General features: G+C 40.0%; 1 protein-coding gene across 1 annotated transcript in view; it reads left to right on the top strand.

Moving 5' to 3' along the window:
* The first annotated feature begins 219 nt into the window (after positions 1 to 219).
* Positions 220 to 19714, top strand: part of dab1a (DAB adaptor protein 1a) — a 249455-nt gene continuing 229960 nt past the window's right edge. Inside the window, exons 1-2 of the mRNA XM_039606719.1 lie at positions 220 to 295; positions 4241 to 4355. The gene's annotated coding sequence lies outside the window, so the exon portion shown is untranslated. The remainder of the gene's footprint in view (positions 296 to 4240; positions 4356 to 19714) is intronic.

Here is a 19714-nt window from a genome sequence, read left to right as displayed (position 1 = left end):
CAGATAATAATGATGATTAACAAGGGCAACAAGAAATGTAGGGAGATTTTAACTGGGACTTTATCTAATCAGTCAAAGAGAAACCACCTGAGTTAGGTCTCCAGCTCCTTTTTACTATAATTACAGCATTAGTTGCATCCATTATTAGTTAATATAGTCAGTTAGTTGCTAAAAATGTTTTTCAGAAGCACAGTTGGAATTATTTCCTTCTTTTACCATAAGGTTGCAACACTGTGCACATCATGTCTTGGCATTAATTCAGCTGGAGCTGTGGAGAGTGACAAGCTAGCCAAAGGTAAGATGGTTATTTTAACGTAAGGAAAATAATTATTCATGTTTGTAATAAAATAATACATAAGGAAAAATTCATTTTAATTCAGTTTGGCGAAAAGGGGCAACATTTTAAGAATTTACTTCTAAAAAAGCCTTGGTTAAAATAAACAGTTGGCTAATGCATTTAGCTAAACATGCTGTTAATTATCATATAAACATGGTAAACCTCTAGCAGATTAACATGTATAAAGCCAAAAAATTTAAGATACCACACGCTGAAACCTGCCACAGAATCAAACATAAATACTTTAGCCTGTAATTGTGGGATTAAAGGTGCAAAACAGTCTGCTACAATTTGCCTGATGGCATTGGGTGTAGTGCTACATGATTTTGTTTGGCTAAAACTTGCTGCATGTTAGAGTTTCTAAGGTAAATATGCTCTCAAAGTTGTTTTCTGGCTTTACTATGCATTCGCATACATTGTATCATCTGACAGGATGAACAAGAAAGACATGCTATTTGTCTACTCCTAGTGATGGCTACTTTGGAAAAGAGGCCTGACTCAGGTATTACTGCCCGTGTGTGAGCTTGTGTGCATTTGTCTGCTTACAGCTACTTAAGAGGGATATTATGAGGGATTAAGTCTGGAATAAATTAGAATAAATTCACATTAATCCTTGTATGTTTGTTTTTAGTGACATTTGTTTTAAATTTGACATTCTAATTCCAGCTTGGTGCTCGGGGGGAAACTAGCTTAACATTGTAAGCCACTGCAAGCTTTTAGCTAAGGTTCATAAAACAGACTTAGTGCCAAAACCTCTGTGACTGGGAATAACTGTGTGCTTTCTGTTGGTTTGAGTCCAGCTTAGTTCCGTGGGCTGTATATGTTTAATGAGTAACTTTGATAGCTGAGACTTGGAAATTGTGAAGAAAACCCCACAGAGCCCTTATTAAACCAAAGCACCGGCTCACATTATGCCTCAAAGTCCTGCAGATCTGCCAAGAAAATGAAGTTCCACACGGTGTATGCTGAAGTGTGTGTGTCTGTAAATGTACATCTGTGTTATTCAGACATATGTGTAAGGGGGAGGGTGTGGAAAACCAGTGTTGAGAATCATATTATTTTTTTTCAGCATATCTTCTCAGTTCACTTCCCCTTCAGCTGTCCTCTCAGAAAACCCGTCTATCCATACGTTCATCCATCCTCGCTCACGCTAAGCAGTGCTGTCTCGTTGCTATGGTTTCCATTATACTTCCTGCCTCCTTTGGTTTGAAGGACAAAGCACTGACGATAGGTAGATGGGTAATATTTAAAGAGAAAGGGAAAGAGAGAGACTTAATAAGCACACATATATGCTACTTTTTCTTTATTGTCACCCGTTGTTTAAGGTTATCGCTCAGTCTTGCTCTCTGGTCTTTGAGCCACATCCCCTCGGTTCCAGGGGAGGTAGAAAGTCAGCTCAACGGCAACACCTCCTTTGGCATTTGATGTTTAACTCTGTAGGCCGTATCTTTTAGCTGATCAATAAGCAGGTGGTACAGCACTCCCTCTACTCTCTACGGGATAGGCTGCAGTTACACAGGACTGCACCAAACGAAATCAGCTTGCATCAGGGCTGTGTTATGCTCAATGACTGTGCTGCACACTGCCAAACAGTACAGGAAAAAGGATTTGCCCCCAGATCTATAACAAGCAATTGCACATGCACACGCAACTGCTTTTGTGTGTTCGCATTGTGTTTGTATAAAGTCTTCAGGCTGTCAGAAATTAGGCTAAAACTGTGGACTTTATTTAGCTGACCTGGTTGGAGAGTGAGGAGGAGTCATTGCAGATGAGTGGGAAGAAAGAGGGTCTTGGGGTTTGTGTGTGTGTGTGAGACTAAAAATGGAAAGGAAGGAATAGAGAGAGCAATGGAAAGCGCTTAAACACAATCCTTTCCCTGCCACACGCATCATCCCCTTCACTGTGTGATTCTCTCACCCCCTCGCTTATTGTAAGGTTCTTAGGGCCTTCCTTAACTTTTAATAAGAGTCTTTAATAAGTCCCCAGATCATGGCTTGGTCGGTCAGGGCTTCTATTTCAACACAGCTCTGCTTAAGCTTACTCTAAAATAGATCTGCTCCCTCTTTTCTCTTCCCCCCTCTGCCCCCGTTCTCTCGTCTCTATATTTCTCCATGAGATTGTAAAAATATTTAATAAACTTTGGACGGATGAAACAAGGTTGTATCGACCTCTGTGGTTTGTGTGAATATAATCAGTCTGACAAAGTTGTGTTTGACAGGGGATATTCCAGTTTTAGTACTACTTCCATCCTGAAGGTCAAATGTGGCAAAAATGTGATGTAAGTTTTGTGTCATGTTGATGTTTAACTCTTTCCCTCATAAGGAGGTGATATTTGACTGCCTCCCCTGTGCCCTTAACAACAGATAAAGATGTGGTTTGATGACCATTAGAGCATTCTTTTTCACTAACGTCTAATGCAAACCCAGCTATTTTGTTCTATAAGCATGCCTGACATGTAACAGAAACTGCTTGGTTTAGAAAAGCACTTCGAGGGTTACTTCTAATAGGCTTTCAAGGGGTAAAGAGGGATAATTTGCCTTGGATTCCCAAACCTTCTCAACCAGGTTTGTCTAAACCTAATACTGAGTCCCAAACCTAAAGCCAGTCTTTATCATGAAATGTAATAAATTATGTTAGAATGACTTGCCTTTTTGTCCATAAAGTGAAATCAGCACGAGGAAAACAAGCCACACACACATGAACCGAATTGCTAAAGCAGCTTGGAAAATATGTAATCTTGCAGTTGCCAATTTCTACATGGTTTGCTTTGGTGATTCTTTGTTGCGTCTCTGTGTCATACTTAAGTCAGTCTCTTTGGCCTACTTAGGCGTATTGTAAGTAGCACACTGAGCTGCAAGTCCTTTCCCTGTAGACTCAGGCTGAATAATTGAGTGGTGCCGAGGCAGGGTAATAAGCTACACTGCCACTGTAATAACCTGCTGGACAATGTGTGAGTGTGTGCTCATGTTGCATGGGCGCGGTAATGGCTGCTATTACTCGAGGGCTGGGGAAGCAGACAGACGCTGCTTAAGGAACCAGACATGTTATGTGAGCATATGTGCCTTGGTGTCTTCCGCATGCAGGCTACAGTACAGATGCATGACCAGTTTAGTAATCTCAGTATCTAATGAATCATCTAGAGTAGGTTTCTGCCAGAATTTACATCAGTTTATTCCCCATATAGTGATTTTTTATTCACTTAGTTTGATATAATATGAATTAGAATGTGAATTACAATGACATCATATCTATCATAACTTCTACACAGTAATAGACGTACAGAGAAAAATAAGAAGTTTAAAGACAGACAGCTGAATTTGTCATGTGTGACCAGATGTATCAAACAAAACAAAAAAATGTCACTGACAGGTTTCATGTTAAATCTCATAATTGGTATGCTACTCAGTTTGACCCACTTGCAAAGGTGCTCTTGTTACCTGAAGGTAGAATTTTTATATACCAAATATTTTTTCTGCCCCCCACTGGTTTGCTTCAACTTTCTCCTCTTGTGTGTGTATATCTGAGAAATACTCCCCACTGTGAAATGGTACACACAACTCAGCAGTTTCCTCGCTGCCAAGCGCCAGTATCACTCTACAGCTGAGTGAACCCCACCCCTGCTGTAATCTCAAACCAGCATCACTTAGATCCCATAAATTCTTAATGCACGGTCCTAAACCTGAAATTCTTCAAAACCTCCCTCAAGTTTCGCTCTGCTCGGTCCTCTTTTCATCTGTTTCTCTTTGGACGACAGATCGATTGGCTGCTTATTTGATTGATTTCTTGATTCTACTTAATAATTCAGAACTAAATGATAAACAAAATCCAGGTCCTTAACAGAGGCTATACATCACGTTGCCTGATGTCACCATCCTTCCTCCTTCTGCTTTGTACCTTTCACAGATGAAAGCAATGCCTCCTGGTTACTGAAACATGACAAATCAGAGGGAGAGTGGAAGAAAAGCCATTTATCACAAAGTTGGAGTTGACAACAGTTTTTCTGCAGTGTTGTGCATAGGTGAGTGTTTTTTCTCCCATGGCTCTGTGTACACTTTGAAATACCCATCTCTTGCTGTTGTACTAGTGTATATGAGAACTGTGCAGAAATATTGTTCTTTTTGTGATGTGCAGACGGACATGCAGACATTTCTTCTTGGCAGCCGTGTCTCCCTCCTTTTGTCAGTCTGTCCATGTCTTCATTTTGATTCTGACGTTTATCCACCGCCCCACGTTGACAACCAATATAATACCCTGTCATTCATTCACCTTGTTGTTTGGCTTGGGTCGCTCTAACAGAATCACCCTATTACCCAACTAACTAACTTGTGATATCACACACACATACATACACAGACATTGAGTTTAAGCTGTCTATGTGATGGATGTGCCCTCTCAGACAGGACTGCTGTGTGTTGCATCTCAACCTTCAGCCTCACCTTCAGGCTATTACTAAGGCAGTGCTCTGTGTGTGAAGAGGGAGAGTGTTTGATCATCAGGACTTTTACCCAAAATACTGTGCACTGTGTTAAAACACACTCACACACACACACACACACACACACACACACACACACACACACACACACACACACACACACACAGGGAATCTCCCCCTTTCACTTTCTCTCTCTGTCACACACATGCACACACAGGCTCCTAGTGGCTGATAAAGACCTTTTTGGCAGAGGCTCTCCTCTGTGCTGTGGGCTCATTAATGCTCCGAGTGTGTCCCTGTGACTGAGGACTAAGCCCTCAGCCCTTATCAACAACAGCAGGCCTAGTCGGCTACACACATACACACCAACACGCACAAAAATAGACACACAATGGATTATGAAGAGTGTGGATAAGTCGCCAACATCAGCTCAGATATCCCCTTACAGGACAATGACAGACACCCCCTCTCCCATCCCACTGTCACAGTCATGGATAGTGTGTTTGTGCTTAAGGGCTGGAGGGGAAGTGGATAGTACTGCTTTCCAATTGATCCGTTTGTATTTGTTGATCCATCTGTACACAGTCCCTATCATGGATAGGTCATTTTTGTCTGTGCATGTTGGGTGCAAACTTGGGCATTGTTTGGCGTGTGTTATTTCAGCTCAGGATGACACAAAAGCTTACGCCTACTCTCCTTGCGAGTACTATTTGTTTCCTTTAGCGCACACACAGATGCTCGCACAAACACAAACTGTGTGGTTATTTGCATATTTATTACTGCACTGTGCTTGTGCTCAACAAATTGATTGTGTGTGTGTGTGGTTAACTGGGTGTTGGTGTGGACTAATGTTACAAACCTGGTTCAGGAGGACAGTATGGACAGATGCTGGTTTATGGCTATTTCATGTTGGCCCAATTTGTTCAGCTTGGTGTACTATTATTATTCCTTTATCCTGATGCACAGCAACACCCACCTAGCACATTCAGCCGCGTGCACATGCCTGCATAACTGGGCAGAATGCTACACATGCATTACCACCATGGGACTTGTAGGCCATTTGAACTCTGGAGGGATTTTTACTGTAGTGGTTGTGATCTCGTTGCGTTGGGGTTTTTAATGGGTGTGCTCAGGTATAGATATATGTCAAAAGGAGGTGCAGATACTTTCTTAAATGACATAATGCTGTTTATAAGTGTATAAGCAACAGGCTATCAATAAAACAGGTTCCCTGTGGGTCTCTCTTTCTGCAGATAGCATTTGATGATGGTAGGACCTTCTACAGAATAGTGGCACGAGAAGCATTTCTTCTTCAGCAAGATGGCAGCACTTGCTGTGTAGCAACAACTGAATGAACTGACTGTGGATGGTGTCATTATCCCAGATGGATAAAATTACTAAATGAATTAAAAAAAAATATATATATAGAATAAGTTGACAAATACAAATAAGTGGACTTTAAAACACCTCTATAGAGCACGCCCATGTATTGTAGCAGCACTGTACTGTTTTTATTATTTCATTGTTTTATTTAAAAAAAGTGCATTATTAAAAAATTTGGTTTTGAGGAATGCATGCACAAATTCTGCATTTTAATAAATGTTCTCATAGATTTTCAGTGGATTTTATTGCTCTGGGAGTCATGACAGTTGTTCCGCCTATTAAAGCCCTCCAACCAAAGACAATGCAAATTACCAAAATGGATGTTGTCATTTTAACAACAGCAGCACTATTCTCTTACTTTACCATGCTTTTTGGGCCTGAAGCATTTTTTATTTTATTTTTTAGATGCACGGGCTTCATCTCATCATGTCCCTCTTTCTCCTTCATCTCACTCCCGAAATTACCCTTGGAGCAGCAGATGCAGAATTTACAGCATATACAAAAACATTGTTTTTAAATTTCATTCTGAGCTTTTTAATCTTAGCTCTCTATACAAGAGAACAAGTGGACCGGATGTCCTCTGGTGGGTTCAGATCTAATCATGTTGAAAGGCAGCCAGTGTTGCTTGCGGCGCTCGATAATTGGTTGACCTCAGAACCGCTCCAACTCTTTTTGAGGATTTGATATTTTAAAGCTGATGCTAAAATGGAAACGGTTGGTACTAACGATGGTTCTCCCTGCTTAGCTGTCTAATTCATCAGATTGTCCTCCTAGATTTGGAACAGTCAGGCGTCTGGCTTCTTACTCACAGCGATGTTATGATTAATATGGCTCATTAATAACTACATCTCAGGCCTGGAGAGATGGAGAAGCAGAAAGGGCAGGTTTTGAGTGAGAAACAGTGGGAAAGCTTTGTCAGTGATGTAACAGCACTTGGAGAGGGAGCCAGACTTGAGAACACAATCTGAAATGAGTTTGTCGGTTACTTGTCAACGGTTTATTATTTTGGAAAATTTTGGAAATTTATATATCTGCCTTTTTGTTTATGTGTTGAGTGGGCAGGATGTGGTGGGCTATATGTGCTGTGTTAGTTTTGTGTATGTGTGTGATTGTAGCCCTGGCATATCTGGTGCATGTGTGTGTTCCTTTTTTCCGTTAAGGGAATTGAGAAGCATCTCTTTAATTTGGCCTATAATTGAATTTGGCCCATGGGCATGCCATAATCTTCAGAGAGATGGCAGCAGATGAGAAGGGGATGAGAAGAAGTGGCAGAGAGAAAGAGAAGGGGACAAGAGGAGAGGCAGCAGAGAGAGGGAGAGGGTGGAGAAAAAGGAGGTGGCATACGGACAGGAGATGAGAAAATGTATAGTGGGAAGAAAAGGGGGATAGTAGGGAGGCAGGGGATGGGGGAGGACACAGCATTGCATCCTCAGTCATCTGTGAGACTTCATAAGTACTGGGTGCATGGGCGAGTGGCTGGCAGTCAAGTCAATATGACATATGAATATTGCAGGAGCCATTCTCTCGCCTCCTGCCCTCCTCAATTATTAACGTCTGGCTCAGAGTTGGCTCAACTTTTACTTGAGGCATTCCTCTCCAATACTCCTGAAAACGAATGAGAAACACAGACAGATGGACAAATAGACATAAAGACAGCAGAAAAAAGGCAACAGTCGAGTAGACAGCGAGGCACACAATGTAGATGGAGCAGAAAGAGATGAGGTTTTCAACATTCCCGACAGTTCATGTCAGCAGAAGAAATGGACTTTGTTGGCTCATTTCAAACAGACCAAAATAAAGGAAAGATCTGTAGCACTAGCCATACAGATGGCCACCCTGCTCAGGTCAGTGTGTCTTCAGGCAACATGTTTGATAACAAGATGTCTGTTACACCCCATATTCACAAATGTGCTAATGTTAAATGTTTTTGAAGGGTGTGAAAGAAATTAAAGATCTTGCCCTTTGAAAAATATCAATACTGTGGAGTTGTGTGTAATGGTAATTTGCAAACATCAGGTTAAAAAACACATGGAAATCATAAATAATTTGTTTAACTGTAATGGTTTTCAGTTTTAAATTACAGATCAAAGCTTATCATATTTTTGATTTATTTTTGTCTGCTTTATAAGGCCTGACTATACTTACTGACCACTTTATTAGGCACACCTGGCATACTGAGTTCCCTGTACCCAAAGATCCCAGTCCAATGGAGCACCTTTGGATTGTGGTAGAACAGGAGAGTCTAATTGTGATTGTGCAGCCAACAAATCTGCAGTAACTTTGTGATCCTATAACATCAATATGACCTAAAAATACATGAGGATTTTTTCCAGCACCTTGTTGCTACAACAGATTGGGGTAGTTCTGAAGTCAAATGAGGGTCCATACTGGCAAGGTGTACCTAATAATAAAGCAGCTGTTAAATGTATATTAAACTAATTGTCTATTATGGTAACTTGTAGGGAATGCCATCATTTTTACTTCACCCTGTACTCAAGGGTGCAGTGCTAGAGAAAGCCAACACTCATTTTAGGGCTATAATCTTTAAAGAATGGTCGAAACATGCCCAGGGAGTGTCAGATAGTATTTTTACTTTAAAATACATCATTGGTTGCTGAATTTATCTGAAACATGTGATTTGTGATATATATTTTTTTCAGAATAAATTGGAAACCTGCAAAAAAAAAGCTTAATCTATAATTGAGAAAACTTTAGTTTTGGTGCCATTCTGTCATCTATAACAAATGTTCTTTCATCCATACTGCATAAGTGCACAGAAATCTAAGGTAGTAGTTATTCACAGCAGACTCTAATTGGCTTCAGTCATCGTGTCAGGAGGTGGACCCAGTCGACCTACGTGCTACGAGCTACACTGCTGATATACTAAACATAAATTACGCAGGATGTTTGGAGGATGACCATTAAAATGACTGATAACTAATGTCATTTCCAATTAGTGTTAAGTATGATTTAAAAGCATTAAAGTGTGACATTAAGCCCGTGAGCGTGTCACATCGGATATGCACAAGTTCATGACCTTAAATGTGATGAATCCATGAAATAAAGTTTTGAATAGGTCACAGCTGCTACACTGATTCAGTGTGACTCTTTGTCCTTGAGTGACATCATCATTGGGCAAAGTGTTACCCTGATGCCAGCCTAGTTGCTGACATTATGGCTCTTGTTGACCCTACTGGCAGGTGAGGCACAAAGATACCAAGGTGGGAGAGGTGGGCAAAGAGGTGCTGTAATGTAACAAGGCCAGAGGGTGGGGAGGGTCAAATTAATTGACAGGGTGTCAGCACAGCAACAGGGTGATCAGGGCGTAAGAGCTCCTACCCAGCTGGGTAGTAGATTTAGAAAGTGGATGTCAAGGTCTCCTATGCTGTTTACACACTTCACACAAAAAGTCCACATTCACAAACACACACAGGCACACACGTTGCCTGTGTTTTCAGTGCTGACCTTGTTGGGCTGACAGAGTTAGCAGGCGCAACACCTCTCTTTGGCAGCATCATCTGTTTGCTTAGAGCAGAGCAGTGCATTACTGTGTGTATGTGTGCTTATCTGCATTGTCTGTGACCCCCCTCACTGGACTTCGTGATTCATCCCTTACATATCCACAAGTTAAGGCATTGTAGAATAAACAGGAAAAGACTGAGAAAGGGTAGAAAGAAACAATGGGTTTTCAGTTTGCTGTGGGCTTACTTTACATGTTAGAGGAAACTTGTTGTTCTGGCTTTGGCAATAACAGATCAGACAGTCAGTCAGTTCAATCTTTGAACTTAACTCATGAAAGCAGAATTGACAAGTTACACACATGCAGCTGTAGGTTTTTTTGTTGTTTTTTTTTCAACCTGCATCTTTATAATCTTTTTGCATCTTCATTCAACGTGTGCTGTTCTGATTAGGCCCCTGCTGTGAACACGCAGAATCAGAGTATTTGCTCCTGAGTGAAGATAAAAGAGTTAGCTACATCTTTTCATGCCCAAGAGGCATCACCCATACAGAAAAGCAATAAAAACCCATAAGAATCACCCATTTAAAACAGCAGTGAATGCCTTGTAAGACTTGCATGTTTTTCACTCTTACTCATGAAAGTGGGCATATGCTCATGCTTTGGCCTGTATAGTGTGAATGTGTTGTCCTAGTTCACCTAGCATTTTTTGACCTTTAGTCTCATTTTGGCTGAGGCTGATTTTTAGAGCATGAGCAGTTGGTCTGGTTACCGCAGCTCACTACATGTTCAGTGTTGACTGAAATATACCAGCTAATGCTTGGTCAGATTCCTAAGCTTGTTTTTTGTACTCAAAATATATAAATAAAGTTATTCTGTATTTTTTTTAGGGCAAAAGTTCTTGTTTGGATGCTTGTCAAAGCATCAGACTGTCTAAAGCAATACACTGACTCGTTCACAAGTTAAGCATGTTTTTTATGGGGAAAAAGGAATTTGTTGAATGTATTTATGTTCCCAAAGTAGAAGATTTTTTTCCCCTAACACCTTAATTTTGTCTTACTTTTATGATCACCTTTTAATATTTTGGTTCATCTGATTCTTGGGATTTTCTCTGTATTATTGTAGGGTCTTTAACTGTTTGGTGCTATATAAATAAAACTGAAGTGAATTTAATCAAATGTTTTAGAGTTGGTATTCTTACTTTATAATGTTAACAAGAGTTTTTGTTACTGCTGCTTCCAGAATCATCATAAGAAGCAAGAAATACGTATACAAATGTAAAGAGTCGTGCTTCACGTGACTCTAGGCAATACTCTGAACAACTAAGTGCACCCTGTGATTCTGTAGCTTGTAGAACCACCAGCAAGAGCTTGATGTAATCATGGTCGACTCAATTACTACTAGGTGCCCAGGTTGTGTGGCTATAAAACAAGCCCTAATCATCATCCCTCCTGACAGTAGGTTTAAAGTCTTTGTGCTTTATACCACGAAGATTGGTTTTCACCAAATGTGGTGCTCTACATTTTTCCCAAACACCTCCACCTTGGTCTTGTCTTTTCCAAAAGGATATGGATCCAGAAGTCTTGTGGTTTGTTGAAATGCAACATTGCAAATCTAAGTCATGTTGCCATGTTCTTTTTAGAGAGAAGGGACAACCCTTCCCAACAAGCTGTACTTGTTTAGGGTTTTTCTTATAGTACTGTCATGAACTTCTGTGAGTATTGGATTGTCTAAACTTGGTGAATTTTGGGGGATTTCCACTCCGGGAGAAATTATGGCATTGTGTTAACACGCACCTGAATGCCCCTGAGTACTCCTGGCCAGCAGACTACCAAAACTTCTTCATGTAATGCGGTGCTCACACTTTTGATCAGTTAATCAAATGATTAGCAGTGCCTGGCTGCTACTTACCCTTTTAATTCCTATGGAAGCAGTAAGGACATGCTTTTCACAGAAGTGCATTGAGCCCTGTGAACTTTAATTTTCACATCGCTCTATGGTGTATTGCCACTGAGCCTAAAAATATGACTTTGGGTCCATATTGCTCTGCCCTAGGAGAAGGTATAGATTATTTTGAAGCTTTCTAACAAGGTATATTTCATATATATATATCTAGACATATATTTTTTAACTTGCCTGGAGGGGTTTGAGTATGTGTATGGACAGACTAGTAAGTGAAAAGGTTTGTGTGTGTGCTCACATTCAGAGTGGCTAAAATGCCTGTGTTTGTGTAGCAGTGTCCCTGGCTGTGCGTTGCTGTTGTAGCAGTGATTGACGAAGAACTGTGAGTGTGCAGTATAGGAGCAGAGCTCAACCCCATTTGACTGATCTGTAAATATTCCCTCTTTCTGCTGCCTCAGCAAGTCTCTGCAGGAGCACAACACATGGATCACAATGGCAGGGTACAGGCAGGGAGGGAGCAAGAGGTGTGGGGAAAACTAACAAGTACAGGCGAATGATGTGGGCTGGGGGGCTGTGGGGACTGGAGAAATGGTTGGAGGAATGGAGTGTTAGAGGGTAAACAGTGAGAGAAGAGTGGGGCTGCAGAGCTCTTTTCATCAGAACTGCAACATTGGGTCCTGAGGCCCTGTTGGAGCACAGCCAGAACCACAAAGCAGCAAACACAGAGGTTCAGTTCACTCTTTTTTTCCTGTTGTTCTTGCACTCTGGGTATCTCTGTCCTTCTTTCATGTATCATATCTTAATCTCACAAGCTCACAGTGGAAAATGCAGGGAAAGATGCGATGTGTCTCAGTTTATTAGGAGGTTTGAAATTCTGGTGCATAATCAAAAAATGAACAAAGTCGATGCTGGTTAAAAAGAGGGTAGTTAGAGTAATTATGTTTTAATAACTAGTGTGTTTAGGAAATATAGAGCTAAAGCTAAAAGACAGCAAATTGTTGAACTGACAGGAACAGACACCAACACAGAAACACAAAGAGAGAGGTGCAGGTAGTGAGGCTGTTACTTCAGTCTTGCTCTCCTGGGTGTTCAGTCACTCTCTCTCTGCAGTCATGGTGGGAGGCAAATGCTTGGCTTCAGATGAAATGGACATATTGATATTAAAGGCCGCCCCTGCAGTGGAGCATTCCTAGGTAATTTTCTAAAGTAAAAAGACATTTTAGTCATGACCTTTTTGAATCTATTTCTTTTACACATTTCTGTCTGATGCACTCATACACTCACAGAAACATACTCTCATCCTCACATGCTGAGTGTTTTGGGGTGGAACTAAAATCTTTTAAAGCCACTTTGTAAGGTTGGTCCATTGGCTAATTCTATTCAGTGTGAAATGAAATTGCAAGCCTCGGTGAGGCATGTCCAAGTCTTGATTCAGAGGCCTGCAGCTTCTTTAAAGGCAGGATTTAAAAAGAGCAAAGGTTTGACACAAAGTGGCTTTGTTGATTGCATGAAATTAGGTCCTGCATATAGGCTTTTTACACAGCTCTGCTCTTATTCTAGACCCTGTTCTCCTTCTTACTTATATAAAGCCTGCGAGCATTTCCATTACTCTTTTGACAGAAGCCTATGACAATAGCGTTCCTGTGTGGTAATATGATTACATTAACATGGAGGAATGGAGCCAGTTGGTCCTAGAAAGCTCAAATCAAACAGGCTCTCTGAATGTCTGCTATTGCATTTAGCAAAGACAAAGACAACTGGAGATCTTCCAGTGTTATTAGAGAGCTTTGTTATTCTTTTAACTTTGGAACCTATTTATAATTTGTATCTATCCTCTATATTCATTGGTAGCTAAGTTTGATCTTTTTTGGCAGTATTTGAGCCTCAAGAATCCCCTTGAGACCATGCAAAACAGACACAAGTAGCACTGTCATCTGCTGTCATGGCATGGTTCACAAGCAATGTGTGCAGTGCACAGCATAGCAATAGAGACCAGAGTGCCTAGAGATACCCCAATCGACTGTCCAGGGACCAGAATTGGCGGATTTAGTGTTCTCAGTCCAGACCAGTAACTGAGTGACTGGCTGGTTTGCCTTACGCAGGTCTGATTATGATCCTTTTCATACATGTACAACAGGCACATAGCGGTGCAGGTAAGTAAATTGGTTTTAAGACATGTTTTAAAAGTGGTAAATCACCTTAACCCTGCATGGATGTTTTAAAGAAGCTAACAAAATGAAAGTGGGTCTAGTTAAAGCTAACCAGAAATCAGAGCCAGCTGTAAGGGCCCATTATATCCACTACACATTGGTTGCATCATGTACTGACCGTGATGTCATCACACACCTAAATCTATTTATACTTGCTGTATAGCCCATATGCTGCAATGACAAAACACACGGGAGTTACACAAGAGAAGTACTCGACCAGCTGAAATGACACCAAAACATGGCTTGCACCAGTGGATCTGGTGCCTCTTTTGTCGTACAGCAAACAGCAAGTATAATGTCCCCATATGCCAGCAGTTTCGATATGAGCAGTTAGAAGATCAAAGCATGTACAAGGAAAATTATGGAGACAAGTAAAAAAGGGAACACGTCAATGTCCTGTTACCTGGTGAAATTATAAACATACTGGAAAATGATGTAAGCACATTTGTTTTATTTATATAAATCTGTTGCTTTTGTTTGGCAATGTAAAATATGTTAGGTAAATGTCAGTATATACAGTACGGCAGCATCATTATTATTATTATTTTTTGGAGATCCTGTAATTTAACTATTTACCACTTGAAGTAATTCTTAAAGCTCATTTAAATGGTTTTATAGAACAAAATTGATGCGTGTGGGTCAGACATTAGAGTGAGGGTGGTCTCTGCTTATGCAGTTACCCTTGAAAAAACCCAGAAACCATTTTAATGTCAAACTTTGTCTTTATTGACATATACTGAGGTCTGAAAACTGGTCATTAAGGGTACAGGGGAGGTCGTCAAATGTGAAAAACTTTGTGGGGGAAAGAGTTATTGCATTTTGGGGGAAATGATAACATTTAATAGTTTATTTTATTATGAAAATAACATTTTGCATTGAAGATTTTCTTTGTATATGTTGCCAATTATAGTGGAATCAGAAAACATCAGCATTGGGAGGTCACCTTTCATGTCAGACACACAAATCAAATCTCTGAATTAGCCAAGAAAATTATATCTTTAATGTGTTAAACATGCCAATGGGCAAATGAGGGCTGGACGTATTGACAAAATGGTTGTTGCACATGAAGGTTACCTTTCTTGCAGACAGTGCGACTCATGTCTTATTGATGTGTTTTGGATTTGGCAACTTATAAAAACTCAGTTGTGTGTTCTTTATCCTGCTGCTGTTACACCCCGACACAATTTAGGCATTTTTTTAGGTAATTAGTTCTTTTTTTGCTAGCAGAAAGAATTGACTTGTGTTGCATGAATAATTTGATTTGTATTGCATGAATTCAGAATTGAAATCATGCAATACAAAGTCACTGGAGATTCGTTAATTGTTTTCCTTTTTGTGCGTGTGGGACTTAACTGTTCTGTTTTTCATTTGAGTGAGAAAAGCAAGTCTTTCATGCTCCTGAAACACTCTGTTGTTCCACCACTAAGTGCTATTGTTCTAGTTCAAGACGGCATTTAAACTTATGTATTAAATTTGTGTTTTGGTTAAAAATAGGCTGTCAAAACACCATCTGAAGCTTGACAGGTCTGCACTGACACTCCTCTATATGGATATTATACAAAGCACTTTAAGACACTATACAGAGTATTACAGGAAGCCATTGAAGGCAAGCAGCGATGCAGGCTGCATAATTCAGTGCTATTCAGCTGTCATATTTTATTTTCAAGACATACTTGAATTACTTGGGTAAACTGAGTGTAGACACACTTTGCATTGTTCTTCAGACTGGCATTGGTATGATGTGAGTAAAGAAAGCATTTAGTTTTTCAGTTCTTTTAAAGATTTTTCCATGTCTGTAGTTTGCTAGACAGGGTTGTATTTAGTTTGCCAGGTGATACATGAACCTACTTGACAACATTATTAAGCAAGAGATCTTTCTGAAGATAACAATTGAGCTTTTAAAACCTTTTCATACTTCACAAAAACTCAAATGAGATCACTGAACCATGAAACCAACAGCGAGTGAGTCAAAGCACAGACAAATTTGTTCAGATGAAGGCTTATTGAGGGAGGTTTCATCAGACAAATTAATAGTACCGAGACGGATATGAAAAGCACTGTATTATATATACGAGTATTTTAAACTGATGTTGCCTGTGGAGTCCAGAGAACTGCTGAGAACATAGCAGTTAGGCATAAAGACTTGTTTTTAGACAGTGTTGTTTATAATGAATGCTGTACCGCACTGGATGCCATAAATGGACAAGGACATCACGTAGTGATGGTCTGAGCTGGAATATTGGAAAGTGAGAAAATGTATCAGACGATATGTTCTCTAAAGAGTACAATTATCAGTATACATTGAATTAACAGTATCAAGGGAAGCTGGAACTGATGGTAGAGTCTGAGTTATGTCAAGTGTTTAGAAACTGCTGCTATGAAAGGGTACATTTTAACTTGAGGAGCCAGCAGATCTCCCAAGTGTCACTCTCTTTTACACAACATTCATATTCAGCTGCTGTGGTAAGAAAAGCTAATGGATGCTCTTTAGGTTTGTACAGAGTAAGAGGTGCTTCAGTTAAGAAATATGACGGAGATACCTTATCTATGTAAAAATTAATGCATAAATAGATAAAATTGAGTGGTGCTTATGATCCTGATTAGTGATTTTTGTGCACACTAATTTAGTTTAGTCGATGCCAGTCTATAAAAAATTACAGTCGCCCATATATTTGTGATATCAGGAAAATTACCTTTTCTGCTTTAAACTTATATTTAATTTTTGCACACTAAGTTTTTTTTAGACACCAAGTTGTGGAAAGGTTTCAAATTTATTTTACATACTTCTCGAAGCTTAAGATTCATACTGAAGTTTCCAGTTTTTCTCTTGTAATTGTCTGTCATGCACTCTGCATGATAAAAAGGCTGCAGCCTTACTCTAGCACATTCACGCTGATGCTCTGGCCTGTCTCTAACAGTTTCATATTCCTGCCTAAAACTCAGCATGCTGATGCAATGGATACCACTAAGCACAGAGCAGAATTTATTTCACCAAGTTGACATTACTTTACACTATTAGACCATATTTGGTTTAGCTTTATGTGCTTATCAGTTTGAGGATTTGATAGATGTGCGTGTGTACTGTAAATGTTTTTGCGGACACTGACGTTAGAAAGGACAGAAAGGACAATACGGCTATTGTGGTGATTGATCTTTGAAGTTGAGTGGTTTCACACCTGATATCAGGTCGGACAAAACATCCCACTCTTAACATGCCTGCGTGTCACTCTGTGTGTGAAAGCGAGGGGAGAAGTGGGCATTATAACCTCGTTATGACCCCAAGTTGTTCTCGTAATTAACAGATAACCTTTAATGAGGCTTTGTCCTCAGAAGCGCTATCCGTGGAAATGTCACATTTAACCAGACGGGAACACATCCTGGGTTTGCACGCACATACATGCACGCATTAATGTGAACACACACCCATAAGCACATACACATACAGTGGGGAATGTGTTAAAAGTGTCCTGTCATGCCATAAATGTCATCTGACTGTAACATTCAGGGACTGCCTGAATGTTACTGCAGATGGATCGTGTGGGTGGGAAGGAAACGGGCTGGGAAAGATCAGCCTGTCACAATGTGTTGTCATCATGTATTGAGGAGAACAGTGAGCTGAACACATGAACAAATTAGTGTAATCCGCACATAGTTTTTTATGAAGTCAAGTTGTCATAGCAGAATCTCTTCCATACAATTAAATATCTGATTATTGAACCTGATTTTCTTGACAAAACAATGTCAGAATCATTTCATTATCAGGGTCTCTGGCAGCTGTGTATTCTCTAGATTGGGTTTAAACCCAGCAGGGAGAAACTCTTTGCACAATCAGACCCACTGCTCTCTCTGTGTGCTCAGTTTCTTTTTGATCTCTCCTCTCTTTTCTCTTTTCTGCACTCTTTCTTCTATCTGCCTCCTTCCTGCTTCCTATCTGGCTTTTCTTTGAACAAAAACAACTTTTTCTGACAGTCCATTTATGAGGAGATGGATTGATGTGTGTAAGTTGTATTTTCAAAGATACACCCTCTAAAAAGAAAACCCAAACACACACTCATACTTAAACACACAGATACACACACTGAGTACCGTTTCACATACAGCTAGATATCCATCAGGGAGCTATTGTTTGTAATAAGGTTAAACCTTGCACTGGTTGTGGTCACTAAGGTAAGCTCCTGAGCTGACATAGTTTTTTATTAGGAGTAAATAGATTTGGCTGGAAACTACTCCCCACACATTCATTTGACAAAAGCAATAAAGTCAAGCTTGAACTCTTATGACTCTTGGATAGGTCTGCGGGGCTTTTATAATGCTGCTTTATTTAAATATCCATGAATATATCAGAAATGTATAGATGACTCCCCACATCAGATAACTACTCAGATAATTTTGAAAGAGGAAATAGGATTTCTTTGAATGAGATGCAACAAATACTTGTAGGTCGCGAGTATATGAGAGACATCCCGTGCACGTACACACACAAACAAATGCAGTGCACATTTTAGCATGTTGGCGTTAGGGGGAAAAGTGACATGTTCGGCTATTCATTGCCTGTGTAGCAGTGAGTGAGGCTGCGTGAGTGTCATTTCACTGTAAATCGGTTTAGAAGTGAAACTGTCAGCTTGCATCAAACAGATACGTGACGACTTTTGAATGCTGAAGAGGTGTGTGTGTGTGTGTTGGTGTGTGTGTGCTGGCTCTTCTGCACTGCAGCCCAATGCAGAGATGTACTCTTCTACTGTATTGGCTGCATCCCACACCCTTGTGCATACACGCGCACGTACACACACACGCTGGCTTGCATAGTGTCAAGATGTACCAACAGACACAATCACATAGACATTCCCCCTGCATCTTGTGCTCTCGTCACGCCTCCCTGACATTTTCTCATTGTCTGAATCTGAGATGAATACACACACAAACAAACACACACATACACAGTCGCACAAATTATACCACCCGCACGAGCACGTTCTTTAGGTTAGAGGACAATTTGTTCAGCATCTGTGAAATTAGACATGGGGTTACAATGTAGCCTTTTCAATACTGATCACTGTCAAGTCTCTGTGTTAGAGTGTGTGTCTGTGTGTGTGTGTGTGTGTGTGTGTGTGTGTATTTGTGCATTTTATTCAGAAAAGAAACTCATTGTGTTAAGTTGTTTTGTGAATTTGCAGTGAGCCCCAGTGGTTTAACTTAATTCATGTAGCATAAGCAGAACATCTTCACGTTCTATATATTTATGGACCTGCAACATGATGTTTTTTTTTTCTTCATGGCCTTTTTTTTCTTCTTCAGGCCTTCAAGGATCTGTAAGCCATTATGGATCTCCAACCTTTTATTTTCCATTAGTGAGCTATCACTTTGTAAGCCTTCTACTAATTAAGTTTATTGTAACATTTACGTTTAGCCTCTACCTTCATAAGTTGATATGTTTTCAGTGTCGTTTTGAAAAAGTAGTTGTCCACCTTGTTGTATGCAGATGCTGGGGGGCTTACTATATGACTTGAAAAAAGCTTAAACCATGAATTTTATAGTAATATTGCCATAGAAAACAAAAGGGGGAGGAGGGGACAGATATCATATTAAGTGCATATATAGCTTCATGTGTTATGATGATCGTATGTTTTGGTTTCCCCTCAGGCTCTGACATATTTTTCTGCTTCCATGAAGCATTAGTATGCAGTCTGATGTTGACTATTACCCGTGTTGCCAACTGTTTCTGCTTGAGCTATGCTTGTTTGATCTCTGATGTGTTGCTGTTGTTTTTTTTTTGTTTTTTTTTCCTTGTTTAAGTGCAGCTAATTTTCCCGTCTTCGTTATGGCAATGAGCAGCAATTACTGGGAGATATGTGACAGAACTTAACATTTTTTGTCAAATTAAAATCAAAGCAAACAAAATGTGATTTGTGTTTTTAAATCATCACCAGTCTTGATTATTTTTCTCTCTATCTTTAAGCTTCTGCAATTTCTATCTCCCATATTTTCTCTAT

This window comes from Oreochromis aureus, linkage group 23, assembly GCF_013358895.1.
Source record: "Oreochromis aureus strain Israel breed Guangdong linkage group 23, ZZ_aureus, whole genome shotgun sequence".
Taxonomy (NCBI): domain Eukaryota; kingdom Metazoa; phylum Chordata; class Actinopteri; order Cichliformes; family Cichlidae; genus Oreochromis; species Oreochromis aureus.
The sequence above is the reverse complement of the archived record's forward strand: the minus strand, read 5'-3'. Positions and strand labels throughout refer to the sequence as shown.